At 37.5% G+C, this 19706-nt stretch overlaps 1 protein-coding gene across 2 annotated transcripts in view; it reads right to left on the reverse strand.

Moving 5' to 3' along the window:
- chrm3a (cholinergic receptor, muscarinic 3a) overlaps window positions 1-7541 on the reverse strand; it is a 78966-nt gene extending 71425 nt beyond the window's left edge. For both annotated transcript variants that reach the window (XM_017427561.3, XM_017427552.3), the window contains exon 1: window positions 7349-7541. The gene's annotated coding sequence lies outside the window, so the exon portion shown is untranslated. The remainder of the gene's footprint in view (window positions 1-7348) is intronic.
- Between the last annotated feature and the right edge of the window lie 12165 nt (window positions 7542-19706).

Raw genomic sequence — 19706 nt, forward strand, 5'->3', positions numbered from 1 at the left:
GAGTTTGTTTTTTTCATACCCTGTAAACCAAAGTGTTTTCTAATTCATTCCGTTTTCTTTGTATTTTTTCTGTTAACTGTTTGTTCTTTTATTTTCTGAAAGTTATAGTTTTTCTCTAAAAATGTGTCACAAACCAAGAAGACGAGGAGAAGGATCTAAATGTAGGACAAGAGAGCGGGAAGGTAGTGAGTACCAAAAATCTTTAAGACGAAACAAAACCAAGAGCGCTGCAGAAAGAACAAAACTAGACAAGACAAGAACTGGCTCAAATTGATCTATAGGGACGGAAAGAGGAACTACAAAGATCTGGCAGAGAACAACTGAAAACCTGAAGTATGTTTACACCGGGGTCGTAATTAACTAACACCGGACAGGTGGGATGATTAGCAAACAAAAACCTGGTGGGCTTGGAGGGGAACAGAAGACAAGACTGTCCAAAGCAAACCGGGGAACAGGCTAGGAAAACAAGACAAGAAAGAAAGTATATTCATAAATGGTTATTCAAAACAAAACCCACAGATTATGGAAGTACCCCCTTCCCCCAAACCCAGGGGCATCTGGAACTGTCCCTTGAAGTCAAGGCACTGACAGTTCAGAATGCTTTATTTGTTGTTAAAATGTTTGGTTGGAGTTCTGCTGTGCCTCTAAGGCTCTGCTTTACTTCCTGTGTTGTTGAATGTTTTCTTTTTTTAAACAACAGTATTTTCTGGAAATATTTTCAAGGCTTTCAGTTTTGTTCTGTTTTTGGTTTTATGTTGTAATTTATTTTAAAAAATGTATTTTTAATATGAGCATGTGCTCTTAGTTTGCTGTTTTGTTTTGTCAAAAGATATTGTGTTTTGCTGCTTAAGGCCATTTTAAATTTGGCATTATTTACCTTCCTGTCTAACACGCCCTTTTTTTTTCTTCAGTGCAAAAGCACAAAACAAAATGTGAAATAAAACAGAAGAAAGTTGCAATGATTAAACCGCTTATGTTAAATTTTCACCTCACACCAGCCCCTGCCACAACTTTTCAGACAGGAGATGCTTTCAAGCCAATTGCCTGTCGTCCAATTCACCTCAGTTGAAATGTGCCAGATGAGCTAAAAAAGCAAAAGGCAGTCTGACAGAAACAAACAAATGGAGAAAAGAAGGTGCACCAGATACTTTTCAGATCTAATGTGCAAAACATTTCATGGCAGAATTCTAAAAAACAAAACAAAAAAAAACCCCTTAAAAACAGAGAAATTCTGACAAATCCATTTTGACAGGAACCTAATCACACATCAGCGTGTAATCTCACTTTGAGGTGCAATCATTTGACTTCAAACATTTTCAATTTAGTTTTAAATAAGGAGATTCTTGTTGTGACATTAGCAGAGTTCATCTGCAATCATCTCACGCTGACAATGAAAAGGCATCCTTGCTGATCCAATAAATATATGTTCCCGGGCATATTAGGTGACACATTAAAGGGGAAAAAAGCAGTAAAACAGGTTTGTAAGGTGTTGGGCACAGCCTCTGGAAATGTTGTGAAGGCATGAAGTACAGAAAATATTCCTTTAATTCGTGTTTTAATTATGTTGATAGAAACTTCTGCCCAAAATGTTCCAAAGGAGTAAAGAGAGGGTTTAAAGTGTGGGAACAACTGTGGGGTTTTGTTTTTACCAAACCATCTAGTGACAAGTGTTAGTCAATTCATACTTCCATCAAATTGTACCCCCACCTTGTGCTTGGGGGAGGTAAAATGTTACTGTTTTGTATCAATGCACTTATAAGCACATATCAATGTAAGCACCACCACCCTACATACAGGATCCAGCTGGTATAGAGAGTGGATAGATAAACAGATTAATATATGGATGGATAAATATAGCTTTGATGATGTGTACTAATTTCGCTTATTATGTTGTGTTTATTTTTTGCTGACAGCTAAATAAAAGTCACTTGTGTTTTCCAACTTTTACTGATGACACAGCCCTGCTGCTTTAGCAAACGGAAAAACTTCTCCAACTCCTAAAGTTAAGGTGTGTAAAATAGCCTGTGGGTGAATGGGTGGATAGATATAGCTATGGTGTGTTTTAATTAGCATTATTACATTTTATTCATCTTTGCTGACAGCTGAATAAAGATGCCTCCTCGTCTCGCAGCAAAAGCAGGAACTTCTTTAACGTCTGCAGCCGCTCAGTTTGCATATGCCAGGCACAGACGCTCGATGGTGCAGATGCTGCTTGTGTGATGCACAGAAAAAAGGCAAAACCTGGCCTGCTTGTGTTTTTAGGCAAACATATTAAATTACCAAGAAGAAGAGGGTGAAAGTGAGCATGGAGAGACCTGTGGCAGATGACTTCTTTTCATACCCAAAAAGTATGGGTAAGTGGTGACCAGAGCTGCAAAAGTAGTTTGGTGAAAGTACAAACTGACCTGAAATCTCCAGTGACCCTTTGGATGTATGTGGATGAAAGCATAACAATACCACTGAAAGGTAAACAGTACCATGATATGGGCCCCACAGATCCATTAGATTCCCACAACAAAAAAAGAGCAAAATATCCCCTATTAAGGACATGTTGAACAATGACTGATGTGACAACTAACCCTTGTTTCCCCTCATGTATGCAGAGCAGCGGTGATGGTTTTGTCACTACAAGTACATTGTTCTTTGAAATGTATTGTTTTCCGTGGTGAGACGTCATAATAACATAATATTCCTCATATTATTCCTCCCTCTGTGTCCGTGGATTATCTCATCACGCCCAGTCCTGGCAGTCAACTACCTCCCACCATGACAGCCATAAATCTGCATTCTCAACCAAACTGTCCGACCTTATTTATTGATCCCAAAGATTTTATATTATTGTGTCTTGAATTGATAAAATCAGTCATTGATTCTGATGTTTTTTGCCCTTTATTGCCCCAGTCAAATCCTTTTACAGTTGTACATTTCTGGCCCTTTTACCACCTTAACGAAAAATAAAAATCTGTTTAAGTTTTTTATACAAGGCATGCAGAGTAAGAATGGATACTAACTGTATAACTGTATCATGGAGAGCACCTGTAGGGCAGCCTCTGCATGAGTGAAGATTCTCATTTGTTGAAGTTTTACTTTAGTTTGGCAATATGCAACCAGATTGTGAGGTATTTTTAGAGCACATTCAGTAATAAAAGAAGCTTTTGTTATTTAGGTAAAAGCATTTGTTTGTTCACAACCACCACTTGTCTATAAAATCCCTGACATCTGTGTCAATAAGCCTTAGAGTTTTATATACAGTACATGTATTTAATGACAAGTTTTTTTGTTTGCTCATACTAGCATTTGCCTTTAATGTGTTTGACTAGTTCAGGCAAGTTGTTTTTGTTTAAATTAAAACTAAAACTGAAAGTGACAGGTTAATGACAAAGTTTAACAATCCTACCAAGCATTCATGTTTTAGTACATTTACTTTTTAAAAAGCCATTAATTGTACATAAACATTACATCTTCCAGGGCTTGTGTGGATATTATTGATGCATCAGTTTGTTCGGAGTTGGAAGCCTAATATACAAAGCAATGCTGCTTAAAACTAGTAAATCAGAATATTAAACCAGTCATTAAGAATGGGAAAAAAAATAATAATCAGGATATCTGGCAACAAATATCTGATTATGGACAGTTCAAAGCTGGGTCAGGCTGCAAAACTGATGTCATTCTCATATTTCATGCTAAAAAGAGAAGCCAATGCAAATTCATTATTTGTAAGAAGCTTTTTCCTACAGTATGCACTCTAAATATAATTTGAGGTGTTGTTTGAATTACATGAACATTTAATGTCAAATTCAAAGCTTTTAAGTAATTTTTAACATTCAATATAAAGTTTTGATTCTATTAAAGCAAAATAAGAACTATTAAACCGATTAAATACTGCAAATTAAATGCAACTTTATTTAAAATGAACTTTTCCTTTAACTTTATGAAACTTGTGCCAAGGTGGTTTATATATGAGCACATTAGTCTCAAGGTCAGTAGGCCACCCTTTTTTAGCAAACTTTTAGATATTTTGCTTTGTGTGCTTTCAGGAGACTCACATTTTTTTTATTTTTAATCCATTGTCAACCATGACCTATTTTGTGAGGACAAATTTTCAAACAATATTTTCTTAAAACAACCAGGTTCAGTGGAACCAGTTGACTTAAGTAAGTTAAATAAATCTAACATTTCATTTCTTAGAGTGAGCTAGTATTTACTTTTTTATTGTGCCCTCTGCCTTATTATGTTTGTACCCCTCTGTCTACAGCTTTCTTTAACTATAAATCCATCCCCACGGACTTCCAACTTGTTATTGATTTATTTGCTGAGAACAGGCAGAACGCAGACACACCACAGCAGCCATATACCGGGCATAGTAGCGTTTGCTTTGTTGACGGAGCAGTAAAGACTGACACAGTGTGAGGAAACCAGTGGCACATGACGGTGGGAGCGAGTGAAAGTCAAAGACCTGACTATAGATTCAGATAGAGGGAAGAAGAAAAAGATAAACACACAGCACAACTCTGAATAAAGTAAAAAAAAACAGTGAAGTTTGCAGTGGAGAGCACCAGACTTTATCAGTCTGGGTGCAAATACAAGTGTCAGTAGCAGCAATGAGGGCTGTTGGTTAAAGCAACATTTATGGTGACACTGGACAGATCCAAACATGCAGCCACCTAGAAGATACTGTACATGAAGCTCTATTTACTTCAACTCCACTTCTTCATTTCCTTCTCAGTGAATGACCCTTAAACTATAACCCACTTGGACTTTTTTATTTTGTGCGTGGATTGCTGTTTGCTTAACAAGCACAATATCCTAAAGTAAACACAGAGCAGCGGTGTTATTAACACCGCTGAAGTGATCACCTTATTGCTACCAATAAGAAGCTGTCCTGGCGAAGGTTATGACAACTAATAAAGGTCATGGACTGATAAATGTCATTTTAAGATGCATGCTTTATTAACCATAAAAGCACGAACTACATCCATGAGGCACAATTTCAAGTAATAAAATCCCAAAAAGAGACTAAAGGAAAACTAACTCAGTAGCATGCTTTTTTGTATAACCAAAAAAAAACATTATTTATTGCAGTTCTGAAAGATTTATTCAAAATTTATTGCTGCTCCGAAGAAAACCAAAATCCATCTCTCTCTTCCCAGCACCGAGTCTCTGATGCAAAGCAGGCGCCATGAATGTGGGACAACAACAGTAGCTGCCCAGAAAGTGGAGACAAAGACATAGAGGCAAAGCACTCACCTCATAAGGCTTTACTGTAATCACACCCTCCGGCAGCACGTCTGCTTAGAGGAGGAACAGCAGGAGACTGGAGAGGCAGCGCAGGGCTGCATAAACACAACTGTTTATGGACAAGGTAATTGAGCCGACACTGATTGACAGCCTTCTATCCAAAACGGAAAATGCCTCTCTCTCTTCAGTTCTGCTGGAGACAGCCATCGGGGCAAAAGTTTGCTCTGAGAGCCTCTTCAGCCGATGCGTTTAAAGGCCAACTACTGGGAGTTTTGTGCTCTTGTTTTAATAATTGAGCTTGAGTTTCAGCCCATATGCCATCTAAAGATAGACACTGAGCTGTGCTGTGTTGTGCTCTGCATGGCTGTGAAAGTGGATTAAACAGGCTTTAACATCAAGACGAGCTCTAATGAAACCCAATGGGGGAGTTAGCCTGTCTGTTTGGCCAGCTGACTCCAGCAACATACCCATCACTGTCTCCTATTGCCCGCTCTAAATGCTGGTGCCAGTAAGCACACAGGCTGATGATTATACTATTACACTGATGCCTTTGTCTAGATCTTACATTAGCTTCAGTAATGCATATTATAGATTGTTGTAATTAAATTTTTTTTTTGATCAGATGTTATTTGAGAAATACGTGTCAGTGTCAAGATTTGCCTTAAACATCTGTTGCACTTTTATTTACCTGAATGCTAAAGATGATTTTAGGCTCAAGTTTAACGACTTGAAAGATCTGCTTCAATAATACGTAATGAAACAGTAAAAAAGAATTTGTAATTATTTGTTTATTTCATATAAAAAGAAGAAGTGCAGGAATAGGCAAGTTGAAAGTCCACAGCTAATCAAAGCCACAAGCGTCTGTGCAATCTGCTAAAGCAGAACCCACACAGAATGACGTGGAGAGCAGAAGGTAAAAGCACAGACATATTCATCCCGCTTGGAGCCATCCAGACCTCGGTGCTATCAGTGTCCTGTCCTCCACACGCAGCCCATTTCTGAAAGTCATAACTATGATCAATAAGGCGGCAGCGTCATCCAAAACAAAGCCATCTATCAAAAGAAGAAAGCCTAAAAATATCATTGACTTGAGCTCAAACAATGCATCACTCCATGAGAGCTCTATTGCTTCTCACCTTTCTCTACATTTCTCCGCACAGCCGGCAGTGCAGAAGTCCTAATCATCTAAACACATTCCAGTTTCACCTTCACTTCGACAGAACTGGATGTTATGCTCTCCAGTGAGCCTCCTGGGGGACATATTGATGCAAAAACACGCTGGTTGTGTTGATATATGCAACACATTCAAATATAAAACTATAGAGGTTCACAGTCACGGTGAATACATTGTGATTTATCCACAACAAGTGAAATGCCAAACTCAGTCTCTGGCTCGTGTGATGATGAATAGCTGCAGCCCAAAAGGAAAATATTTGCACCATGGCACAGATGCCATTCTCTCTCTGCTCTGTGCGCTCAGTCATTGTGCAGCACAATGTCAAAGTACCCCCTGGTCACATTCCTTCGCATTGCCATCTAAGGCTTTCATAAATAAGCGTTCAATTTATGAAAGCGTTCCACTTCCCATTTAGGGACATGATTAATTTTCTTCCTCCGTCCTCGGTTCGGCAGAGATGCATTATTTACCGAGAGATGCTGTGGAATACGCAACTTTTAGGGTCAGTTCTTTAGAAAATCTTTTTAACTCTAGGAAATTCAACTAATACGAACGATCTGTTTGGGTTTTTTATTTATTTTTAATAACTTTGTAAGAGAATGATCTTGACAAGCGGTATGAACTTGGAGAAGCAGCAGAACGGCTGCGCAAAGATGCGAAGCCGGACACACAGAGAGGGACAGCAGCAGCACTTGTTTGCCAAACTTGCCGTTAAAAAAGATAATCAAATTCAAAAAGAAAAAAAATACAACGAAAGCGAACTAGATATACCGCACTTCATGGAGCATATTCGCTTTGGAGTCACGCACACTGATGTTGCAACTTTTAAAAGCGCAATTAAAGCAGCTTTAAATCGATCCTGGTGACCAGATGACCAAGCAGACTGTTTACACTAGATATTTTTAAAACTTCCATGTTTTGTCTCATTCCTACCTCATATCAGTCAGTGATGCGCGCGGTCACATTGGGCTCAATCAGATGGCTGGGGGGGGGGGAACGACACAATCCAGTCAAACTTCTCCCGGCTCCATGCTCGGCTCAGCAGCTGTACGGCAGTCCAATCCAGTCACATCTGAGGCGCTAACGGGACTCAACTAACAGGGTTTCGGAAGCTTCCACGGTTACCGAGCCGTGGGTGGGGCGGGGATGTGAGGAGCACCGCGGGATCTCCAAGGACGCGCGGAGAGTCACTGCGTCATGATTGGCCAGAGGAGCTGTGACGCACCGGCAGGTGGCACACCCGTCAAATAAAAAAGCCCACATTCATTCATGGGTGATAGCTGTGGGGATGTAAAGGAGCTCAGAGAGCACGCAGACAGATTAAACCATAAAAAAGCCTAACGTCATAAAAGATCATGCACTTTATGGGTTCACCTTACTTCAACTATGTTTGTTACAAGAGTTTAGTCATGACACTGTCATGCCAAAAAAGAAAAATCTGGTTTAAGAAGCTTCATTTTGCATGCATAATTTGGTTGAAGAATGGTTTTAACTTCGTTTTGGGGTCGGTTTTTTAAAATGTAAGAGAAGCTGCTTTACTTTGATGCAAGCGATCCTTCCATTTTGCACATAAAAGCTCAGCCAATATAGGTGCAAACGCTGTAACTAAGAAGTGGATTTACAGACACTCATATAAATAGAAAGTACAAAACTTATATAAAGGTGTTAAAAAAGAGCTGAAAAATCATCAAGTTATGTGTTTATTTCACAAAATGNGGGGGGGGGGGGGGGGACAGTGGAAACGGAGTGTGTGATGACAGTTCTCCAAGTCTAACTCAAAGAGCCAAAGCAACGTGTAATTTAGGTTTAATTTAATATTTTTCATAAACACGTATAAGGAGAAAGTGGTAATCCTTGGAGGAATGTGGAAGCCAATTATGGCTGGCTGCAGGGACTTGTGGAATGAAACCTCAGAGCTTCCTGCTCAGAATCTCTGCAGACCTCAGACCATACTTCCTGTTCCAAGTTGCTTGGTGAAAACACAGAATGCGGTGAGAGACATGAATAAGACTTTCACTAACATTTGCAGCACTCCCATCATCCTGTTGTAGGCTAGTTGACACTCTGGGCGTATTCTTTCCCTTCAGCGTTTGTTTGCATCCTGTGAAAGGAGCACCACTTCTATCCATGGATGCTGGTGGGTACAGTAAGTCTCTGAGGGCTTATATAAAATTATTCCTGCAAGTGTGAGGAGCATTGAAAGTTGCATATCCAGGTGTATGTTGAGGAGTTCAAGTTGAGTGTGCTGTGCAGCCTCTTGGCCACGTCGATATTTGTTGCAAGTTTTACAAAAATCTTATATATTTTAGAAATGTCAATGAACAGAAACTCCTAAATGACGGCTGGTTTATTTTAATTTCTGTGTTAACGACAAACAGAAAGAGAAAACACAAGAAGAAGAATGTAAATGACATGTGAGACAATGATTGTAAAATACAACACTTTTTTTTTATTATTTTCACGATACCCTATGTGAAAAAAACATACATTTAGAAGTGTTAAACATATTCAGGTAGGATAAAGGATGAGTCATAAATAATAAAAAGGTTTTAAAAAAAAGGCTGTACATCTAGTATTTTGCACCTGCTATAGGGACCTTCATTTGTAGGCTTCACCATCCTGCTATTTCACACTGTCTGATTCCTCAAGAACTGCATGAACACACCGATAACAGAGTAACTGCTGTCCACTGATTTACAGAGACCGCTTAAGCTACATCATGGCCTCCTCTATCCAACTCCCCCTTTTAAAAGGTATAAACTTTTTTTTATTACATAGAAGCAATCTAAAATCAATAAATTATTTTTTTCTTTGTATAAAATCTGAAAAAATAGACCTTATGTAGAAACATTTGAAATCCATACAGGCTAAAGACAGGTCCTTCCTTAAACTCATGCTTGAGTTGCTCTATTTTCTCCCATATCAACTCAGAAACAAGCATATCCCAGGCAGGGCCAGAAGAGCTCAATGCTGCAAGGCTAAGATATAACCAAAAAAGAAAAAGAAAACAAAACACAAAGGTATGAGTTACTCACTGTGTGCTCATCCCATAAAAAATACACAACGGAAGCAAAATCCCAGAGTTTGTCGGGCTCTCACTTTTATCAAAATCACATTAGAATTGTGATCTTACCTTTGAAACACAAAGACTCTTTAATATATCTACACTTGATTCAACAGCCTTCACTAAAAAGAACTGGTTGCATGTGATGTTAATGTTCCTGCTTTTACAGAGGTATAAAAAGCCCACAGCTTCTTCGCTGCGATGACTACACGCAGGGTTCTAAATGAAATCTGAAAACAGATTAGGAATCAGTGCAAATGATAAAAGTGCTTTTCATAAAGCATCCTTATGGGTACAAATTACTCCCAGAATTAAAAAAGGGCTTCAAGTAGTGATCTCAACACTGAAAGCTAAAGCTCTTCAAATGAAGTGACTCATTGATAACACAATGAACACTTTATTCATACCCGTAAGAGAGTGTGAGGGGTTTTAAGACGTTCCAAACATTTCTAATTTTCATCTGCCTTCATTCAGTGCTAAAAAAAGTTAAACGTTTAAGAATAAGATAAATGTAACATGTCAAAGCTGAGCTATAGCCTATATTGTTCCTATTTCATTGTATTTACATTTTTACTAGCTTGTTTTGAATTCAGTGTCTAGAGTACTTTGAAAAATATTTGGAACAGGGGCCTGTTTACTACTGTGTTGCATCACCTCTTCTGATTACAACACTGTCTAAGTATTTGGAAACTGAAAAGACAATGCTGTCAGTTTACATTTAAATGTTTTTAGTGCCTGCATTATGAAGGACTGTTTACAGTCTTTTTGTTGTTGTCTCACAGTGTGTCACACATGTTCGTGCTGCACTCCCGTACCACTGCAGAGGTTTTAATGCAGCTGAAGATCCAGCAAAAAAAAAACATTAGTATAACAAAGAAAAAAGGGAGAAGAACTTGCAAATTTTAATCATTTGGATTAAAAACATTCTCCTCACAGTTTGTGCTCTGGTTGACGGAACTAAGCGTTAAAATCGGACGGTGGAGGAAAAAAAATAGCCTAAGTCAGGTTGACCAACCGTTTTAACAGAAACAATAAAGTTCATATAAAACATCACACATCAATGCTTCAATTATGCAGGATTTAACGTGCACCACAGCTGGGCTCATTCTGCAGGCAAATTACCGCCTGCCTGCTAGAATATTAGACATATAATTTCACAACATATAAGTAAGACAAAACAATTTCTGCAGCTTAAAAAGAGACAAAACCCTAAAAACCTCGTAGAAGCAAATATTTCCCATAAACACATTTGCCCTGATTAACAAAATGCATCCACTAAGGGCTATCATCATTCTTGCATAACCAATAAAATGAACACTAGCAGCACATAATAAATAAATAAATACGACAGTGCGTGTTAATGCAGGCTGGGTGCTGGTATTCGTGGCATATTGAAAACCTTTCCCCTTTGAATTTAGGGGGGATGGGAGTGGCTGTTAATAACAAAGACATGTTGTTTTTGTATTCATGTGTATGTTTGTGTTGAAATAAATTAGGAGCAAACACCCCCTCAATAATTTCTCATGGTTTGCATGTGGTCATTGTTTATATGTGATTACGTTCTTCCTTGACAGGTGCGGTGAGATGCAATATTTGCATATAAATACTGACGATGTGTTAAATTATTTAGCAATTCCAATTCTGCATTGCTGCTCCTCTTTTCTGCTCCATGTGTCATCTGCTTTTATTTATTTTTTCATACCTCAGCTACATAAAGTCCAGTATATACTGTATTTCAGATTTATTTCCCTCATCACACAAATTTTTTAAAAACTCATCCTGCCCCAATTTTTGACTTTTTCAAAAAAAATATTTCATCACTGACCTTGATCATTGCCTGACTTGTCATTGCCACTGTCATCCCCATCCTTTAGCAAGTTGTTACCAGAATATACAAGCAGAGCCAGTCTCTCCCCAGTACGTATTTGACATACAGCCTGTCAGTATGATTCTCAGTCTTTCACCACCAAAGCTCTTCAAAGTCAAGTTTGCTGCATGGAATATTTGACCACGTTTTTCTCAGTCATGTACTACACACGGCTGAAAACTCCTCAATACAGACCAGAAATCCTTCCAAACACAACCAGGGATTGCGGTGCATCTGAATGTTTTGTGCCTGGAACTCAATAATTGATTCACAAGAAACCATGAAGAGGGCAATCAGCCTGCAACAGCTCAGAGGTCAACAGCCTGCTTGTAGACTTTTTGCCTTGTTGTGAAGTGGCGTAATCACAATCAAATAGAGCCAAGTGCAGAAAAAATCCTTTTCTGAATAGAGAGGTGACACATGCTGAATAACATTTGAATTCAATTTTCTTTCATTCAGCAGCAGTCAGTAATAGTAGTTTATTTTCTAATATGAGAAGAGGCACTGTTTAAAGTTTATAGAGAGACTATGAATAAAAAGTGGGACAAAACTCAGTGTTAGACTCTTTATTGTTAATTTGAGGACGCTTGAAGGTTTGAGCAGTTTGATGTTATTGGTTTTGATATGTGGTTGATTAGCATTTGTTACTAGCTGTGACTTTAATGACAAACACCCACTTATAGTTTTTACATATTTTTGAATAAAATTATTTCTTTCAGACAGCTGGAAGCAAACGCTAGTTATCACTCACTTGCAATGTTTATTTTGTACCCTAAAAAATGGCTATTGTTGTAAATTTTTAACTTGAAATTAGTTTAAGTTTGATTTATACAAAGGCCACCAATTTAAAGTGGGGAAAAAAACTTCTATGTAATCTACATTAAGAAATACAGCAATTTAGTGACAACAGATTCAAAAACAAACTTTTAGAATGAGAGCAACTCTAATTGTATTTCCAAGTTAAAAGAATAAATGTATATGAGCAAGCCTACCAGACAAAATTATATATATATATATATTTAATCTTTTGTCTTATATCAGAAAATGTCAGCGTCAAGGTGAAGAAAATACAACACAGGTTTATTGTTATGCGTGTAAAACAATGTCCTTCAACCAATACATCAGATAAAATTAGATGACTGATAAACCGATTCTACACTGAGTATGCTGTTTGACTCCTTTGTTTTGTGTCCCATGTGGCACTAAAGTCAGACAATCTTTAGTCAAAATAAAAGTCTGATTATCACAGGTTTTAATTACGCTGAAGGAATAAGCTAATTATCACTATCAGTGGCATGGAGCATCCCTTTAGATAACGAACAAGAATCTAATTATCTTTTGAACCCTTTCTGTTCACTCAGTAAGCTGCTCAACTAGTTAACACACATCAAGCATGAAGTTGAATGTCCATAATTATTAATGTGGAAACCTTTTCTGCAAATCTATGGCATTCTTTGCCTCAGAAACTCACAGGGGGATGAACTGGAGCTTTGTCATGCTTGAGATATCTTAACAGCATGGCTCAGAGCTTTGTCAGACCCAGTTGGACCGGTTCCTCCTTGAGCCACAACAGCAGGGCTTTCCCCACATCCAACAACATAATGCCAAAGAGCAAAAATCTATTTTCCTTTTTTTGTATCTGTATATCATGGACCAACCACTTGTTCTCCATATGATCTCCATATGTCTCTTCCCTAAGTCCCAACTCTACTGCTCCCCTATTAACTTCCCAGCTGCACACCTGATTCATCAAATACTCACAATACTAATAAAGACAAAACCAGCGGGTTTTTACTGGATGCCGTTCAAAATTTGAGCTCTTAAGGTGTGTGTGACATAAAGAATGAGGGTGTGATTGTCAGAAAACAAGCAATGCAAAAACAAGAACTGGATGGATGAACGGCAGCAGAGCATAATTTCTGCATTTCCAACCCTTATATGTCCCGGATAAAAGCTAAACCTCAAAAACCAAAAATAAAAGGGCTCATCCTTTTTGTCTTTTCAACAGATTCTTGGCTTCCATTATCTTCAATTGGACACAGATTTGCAGGTGTTAAAAGTCTTTGAGAGATCTAAGAGATGGGAGACATTTTTTAAGATAAACAAAGTCAAAGGGAGGGATGCAGTGCAAAGACAAATTAGCGTGTTTGCACGTGCGGAGTCTGCTTTAACAGACAAAACAGGCACGTCTGCATGTCCTCCTTTAAGCACCCTCAGCTTCTCTCTGTACTTCATCACATTATGGCCCGATAAATGTGCCCCTCCTCTTTCCTGCTCCTCAGCCATCTGAATAAGACCCACATCTGGTCTGGATTGTTAGACTCGTATTATCTGCTCATGAAGTCCTAATCATATCCATCCCAGCTGGGCTTACAGGATAATGCTGGATCAAACTGTTTTGATGGACAGGGAGACAGAGTTCCAGTTCATTATCTCTTCAAACATTATGAGAACACATCCACAGATACAGCTAGACTTCAAGGCAGTGGTGTGCAAAGCTAAATGCTAAGCAAAAAGGTTTAAATCCTCATGTTTTATTGACAGAAACAACCAGTGATTAATCAACTGATTTTGCAAAACATAAAAAATATTAATCTCAAATCAAAGTTGCAGCAAACTGTAACAAAAAAGCAGTCAGCCTCAACTATAAATCAACAGAGTACAAAGAAATTGATGCACTTCCAGTCGAAACATTTGAAAATTAAAGAATTAAAGATTCAATTTACATCTAAATGAGTTTTTGATCAAATTATACCAATCTCAACTTTTATCTCTCGTTCTGTAAAACAAAAGGTGATACAATAAAAAATACTTCCATTTTGAATTATTCTCTCAAAGTGTAACTTCAAGTCAAACTAAGATTATATACAGACCAATTTTATCTAAATATTATTAATACAATGTCATAATAGTCATAAATGATAGACCCCAAAGTAGACAGCAGACTCATGCTAACACAGAAAATAAAAACGTGAAAGACAAATGCCAGTGGAATGCAGTTAGGTCCGGTTTATCAGCATTTTTTTTTTTTTAAAAAACAACATTTTTTGAAAAGGTTGAGCTAAATAAGCTTTTGGATTGAATAAAACTAAATAGGCCATCTGGTGACATTAAAGAGAAGAATTTCTATTTAACACAAATATATTTTTAGTAGGACCAAACTCAGGGAAGGAAGTAATCATTAGCTTTGATCTTCTTAAGGGTTGAGATGTTTAGTTGGGTACAACATTTAACCAAAACATCTGGTTTAATTTGTGCATCAATAATAGTTACTTGATTAGTGTTTAGGTAATCAGAAACTTGCCTTAACAAGACGCAATGTTCTCCTACCGCCAATCAAATAGACTCTCCTCTAACGTCAACTGGAGTTGGGGTGATTTCTTATGTCTTTGCCATGTCATTCGCATGTGCAGACAAAAAAGGAAGCATTCTGTTTGTTTTAAACTCTTATAGGAAGCCGCAAAAATGTAATCGATTCAACATTCTGCTCTATGACCCTTTGACCTGCCTTGATTTGTTTGATAAATAATAGGCGCTGAATGTGTCCACGTATTGGCACCACTCTGTCTTTGTGCCGGAATCTTGTTGAGTTTGGGAATATCTCTCTTTGTTGTGGTTCTGAGGTAAGGACCGCCAAGACTCTGCTACTACTGAGACGATGGACACAGCATGTGCCGCAGGTGCAAATAACATCTAGGATGAGAGTTAAAAAAAAAAAAAAACGTGCACACGCGCACACACAAACTCTCAGAGATGAATTCCCTGTGGGCTTATCTCTCTGTTGTAACCTTACTGCCAAACACAATAATGCAAATAAAAAGCACAGTTATTGAGGAAGTAAGATTGTAAATACAGTGAGATAACACTCTGCTTATGATACAGCTGTGCAGATTAATACACGTGGATAAATACACTGAGGTGAAACTATTAGCTAATATAGGAGGACACTTAAAAGAAAGCACGAGGAAAAGAACGTCACAATAACCTGTCAGTGAATGATTTTACCTTGAGCCTAAATGTTCAAAGACACATTTAAATCCTTTTGTCAGCGATAAGAGGTAATACATGCCTATCTGAAATCACTTCGGTCATGACACAACAAAAAAGTCCTAATCTGCTTGAAAAAAAATGTAAATAACACTGAACCACTTTTTTAAAAACGTTAAATTATATAGCTGCCTAATTAAAGAACTCCCGAGCAGTTTAGTGTGCACCCGGCTGTGTTTGTGTGTGTGCTTTAAGTAAACAAAATGTCATAAACAGCAGCATGATTTGTTTGTTTTTCTTATTAAGAGACACGATGAAGGGCTGGGACATGCTGGCTGCTCCCTCTAAATTGGGCTGTGAGGAAGCAATTAGTGCGGCGTAGAACAGTTTAAATTCTTGTCTCCTCCTGTGCCAATCATCATAACGCAATTTTCAGCAGACAAATGAGGTCAAATTTGTCGAGAGAATAATTATAACTAAGATTTGAAAGTAGGTAGCACCCTCTCCCCCTCCTTTTTTTTTTTTCTTCAGCCCAGAGTAAGTGATATTTTCCTTAAAAAAAAAAAGTAAAATGAAAAAAGCTTTATCTCAGCCACTCTGTGATAATAGTCCTTGTTCTATCCACTCATACAAAGCGTGGAGCAAATAAAGAGGGAGACACAGTTGAGAAACTCACAATTGGGTGCAGAATGGTTGCATCAGAGATCCGTGAATCAGGGTAACGAAACAATCCCTAAAGAAAAGTTATCAATCTGCCAGCCCTGAAACTTATTTACGACACACAAAGCATCTAGTTAAGAGACATTCTGAAGCGTATGAGAGGGAGTTTATAGGGTTGGTAAAAGAAGGCCGCAATGAATGAACAGATCCTATTAGAATAAAGAACTACCAATTTAAGGCGAGTGCTTTGGAAAGATAATAAAAGCAATCAATAGTTGTCTAAATGCTGGAGTAGAAGAAATCATTAACTGAAAGGACAACACACCAGGTTACTACCACTCAGGTTCGAACATCAACTCCTTTTTGTCTGCATAATGGCAAACACAAAGCAGTGAATTCAATTTTCGGAGCCGTGCTTTCAAGAAATGACTCCGCTTGTGGCAGTTTGAGAACTTTTTCTAGGATTGCTGAAGCTGCTCTACGTCTATTCTCAGTTGGCTACCCTTAAAAAGAACTGGCTGATCGATTAACGGTTATTCGTTTTGCTTGTTTTTGTTTGTTTGTTTGTTTCGTTTTTAATTACCTTTAACACTACGCTGTTCAATTTTTTGAATACATCTTTTGAATCCAGGTGAAAAATAATTACAGTATAAATATTAACAGTAGCACTCTTACAGCAGGAGACAAAAAGAAGCGTCAATGCTAAAATCTACAGAGGATTACAGTCTGGCTCTTTGCAAATTCTGATTTACTTCAGTGGCTTATTTAGGAGCTGTTTGTCAGTTTTATTTTGGTATAAGCATCAATCTTTATTATCCACCACATGTAACTAAATGCCAAACATTTTCTTGATACTTGGAGCCCATTCAAACTTGTTTATGGTGAGATTACATTTTTGGTGCCTAAAAACATGTAACTATGACTCCTAAAGTTTGTTCCCATGTTCCATTCATTCCAGACAGTCTGAGTGAAAACAGGATTCTCACTATATGTTGTGCAAACCAAATAAGACATTTCTTTTATCGTTTTATATAGTCTCTTGTGGCAAAGCACAAATCTCTCTCAAGTCAGTTCATAATCTTTTATAGGAATTCTCTATGGTTTACAGCTGGGGGAAAAGCCCCTAGCATATTTATATCAGATGGTGCACTGTCATTTTAAAAGAAACCATTTCCTTAAGATAAAAAAAATAATCTATTCCCCAATAAAAAATTATCACTTTGTATTCATTTGCACTCTAAACAGGCCAAGTAGTGCACCACAGTAAATACAAGTCACGACACAGTTTTTAAAGATCAAGAGTTTGGGTTTAAAATGAGCATAATTTTTGTTATCATTGCAAGAACAATGACTATTTAGATCCAAGCACAGAATACAGCCTCAGGCTTTATATTTTAAAACCTACAATTTAGCATCACAAAAAAACTGGTGTACTTTCTGTTTGGAATTCTTTTGTAAATCCTAAGGGAGGACACTGCTTTATGCTCATTGCTTGGTTAGGTTTAGGCTCTAAAACTACAACTACACCCCCTCCTCTTTACTAACTGAAGGCAGCACCTCATTCTACACCTATCAGGGGGAGTGGACAGAGACAAACTGACAGACAGACAGACAGACAGACTAAGCTAGCTGCTACAGTTGTGTGGGAACATTGCGTCCAATGATGGCAAAACATTCTTATCATAGCCACACAGTGTTCTCAAAGTTGCACATCACATATTATCCCTGAAAGAACCCACAGGCAAAGAATATTGAAACTTTTCCCGGTGTCTTTCTCTCTCTGAATTAGTATTGTAGAGCTGCAGTCTTACTCTCCATAACCATAAATCCCCCAAGGAGTACAAATATTGAAAATAAAAAAAAGAGGCTCAAGGATATTGGGTTAAACACTGAAATGTCTGAGCGGTTGCTTTCTTTGATACAATAAAATACAATGTCTGTCAAAGCAGACTGTGAGAGTCCTCAACATTCAGGGTGTAAAACAGCACAAGTAAGAGAGAACATGCTGATATCGGGATTAAAGGAATTCAAGTGCTGAGTCTGATTTCTTGAAAACTTGTTTAAACCTGTTTGTATCTTGTATCACATTCATTCTGTGCAAAGAAATACAGTGTTTCTTAAATCAGTGAAAACCACCTCCAGTTTTATTTCATGCCATCAGCAAAATGCACAGATCACCTTAATTCACTTACATTTATATGAGATTTGTCCATGAAATGCTGTAAGTGTGGCATATGGTTCAGTTTGTAGGATTAATTAAGGATCAAAAAATATACTCCAGTCAGTTTTATACAGGAAATACCTTTGATAGGATCTTGATTTACACAAGTCCTGCATATAATACTGAAACTTTGAAGTATATATATATAAATCTTAGGGTTGTAAAAATAAATAAATAAAATAAATAACAAAAGTGAATTAGTTCAGACTAAAAATATGAAATATTTAGAGACAATCTTTTAACCTCAAAAAGGCGGAATGTGAAAATGGTGCAAATTGCCTATTCCTATTAAAATATTAATATTAACATATTCTGATCAGTTTTCTTGGGCATAAACATTTTTATTAAATTTGCCAAAATGTCATTTGAATGTGCATACAACAGATCATTTAATGTTGCAAAACACGACCAAGAGCAGAAAATAGAAATCTGCATACAGTTTAGGGCAGTTTTCTGGCTGTCTTGCATCTTTTAAATGGTGTCCTGCTTCAACACACCTGTTTTATTGTAAATTAATAGCTCAATAACAGGCTTGTGTTGACCTTGCTGACCTATCGAGAAAATCATTTAATTGTTTGAATCAGGCATGTTGCAGCAGGAACATGTCTATAACATGCAGGACAGTGGAACCTGAGGACCAGAACTTTGGAACACTGGTTTAAAGGGTTTGTGTGTGTGTGTGTGTGTATATATATATATATACACACACACACACACACACACACACACACACACACACACACACACACACACACACACACACACACACAGGGTGGTTGATAGAATAGCTTGAGCAGCAGATTGTAGAAGCACAAAGGCAAAAAAAAAAAACCAAGGGGAAATAACTGCTTCATTTTCTGGCACAAGAACACACCTGCTGCTACCAAACAGAAAAAAACAGAGGAACTTTAAAAGCTGGAACAGTCTCTGGGGAAGAAATGCCACTGAGGCTTAATTGACTGATGACCTGCAGGTGTGTCAGCAGGTTTTTAGTCAGGAACAGGGTGAAAGGGCCACACCCACATCATATGCCATGTCCACATTTTCTACAGAATAAAAAGGAAGTTTGGCAAATGAATTAAATAAAATATAACATAATGTAACGCTATTTACTTGGCAATTATTCATGAAAACATTGGAGAAAAAAGATTAAGAGGCTGAGGGCTGATTCTTGGACGAATCAAACAAACACACAATCACTCGAAAATAAGAATCTTGCGAAACCTAAACAGAGCTGAAATGTGGTTTGGTTGGAGTGAATTTTCACATGTTCAAAAAATGTTTAACAAAAAAAAAAAAACATCAGGTATTTGTCTTAATATTTGATATTACATGCTGCCAAAAGCAAAGGGGTGGTGATGTTTTCCCTGTCTGTTCTGTTAGCAAAATATCTGATGAACAGCTAGACAAATTTTAATGAAACTCTTAGAAAGTAATCATTAGGTAAATGTCTACAACTACAATTTTTTTTTCAAGGAGACTTAATATTCAT

Source organism: Kryptolebias marmoratus, linkage group LG22 (assembly GCF_001649575.2).
Source record: "Kryptolebias marmoratus isolate JLee-2015 linkage group LG22, ASM164957v2, whole genome shotgun sequence".
In the NCBI taxonomy this organism is placed as follows: Eukaryota; Metazoa; Chordata; class Actinopteri; order Cyprinodontiformes; family Rivulidae; genus Kryptolebias; species Kryptolebias marmoratus.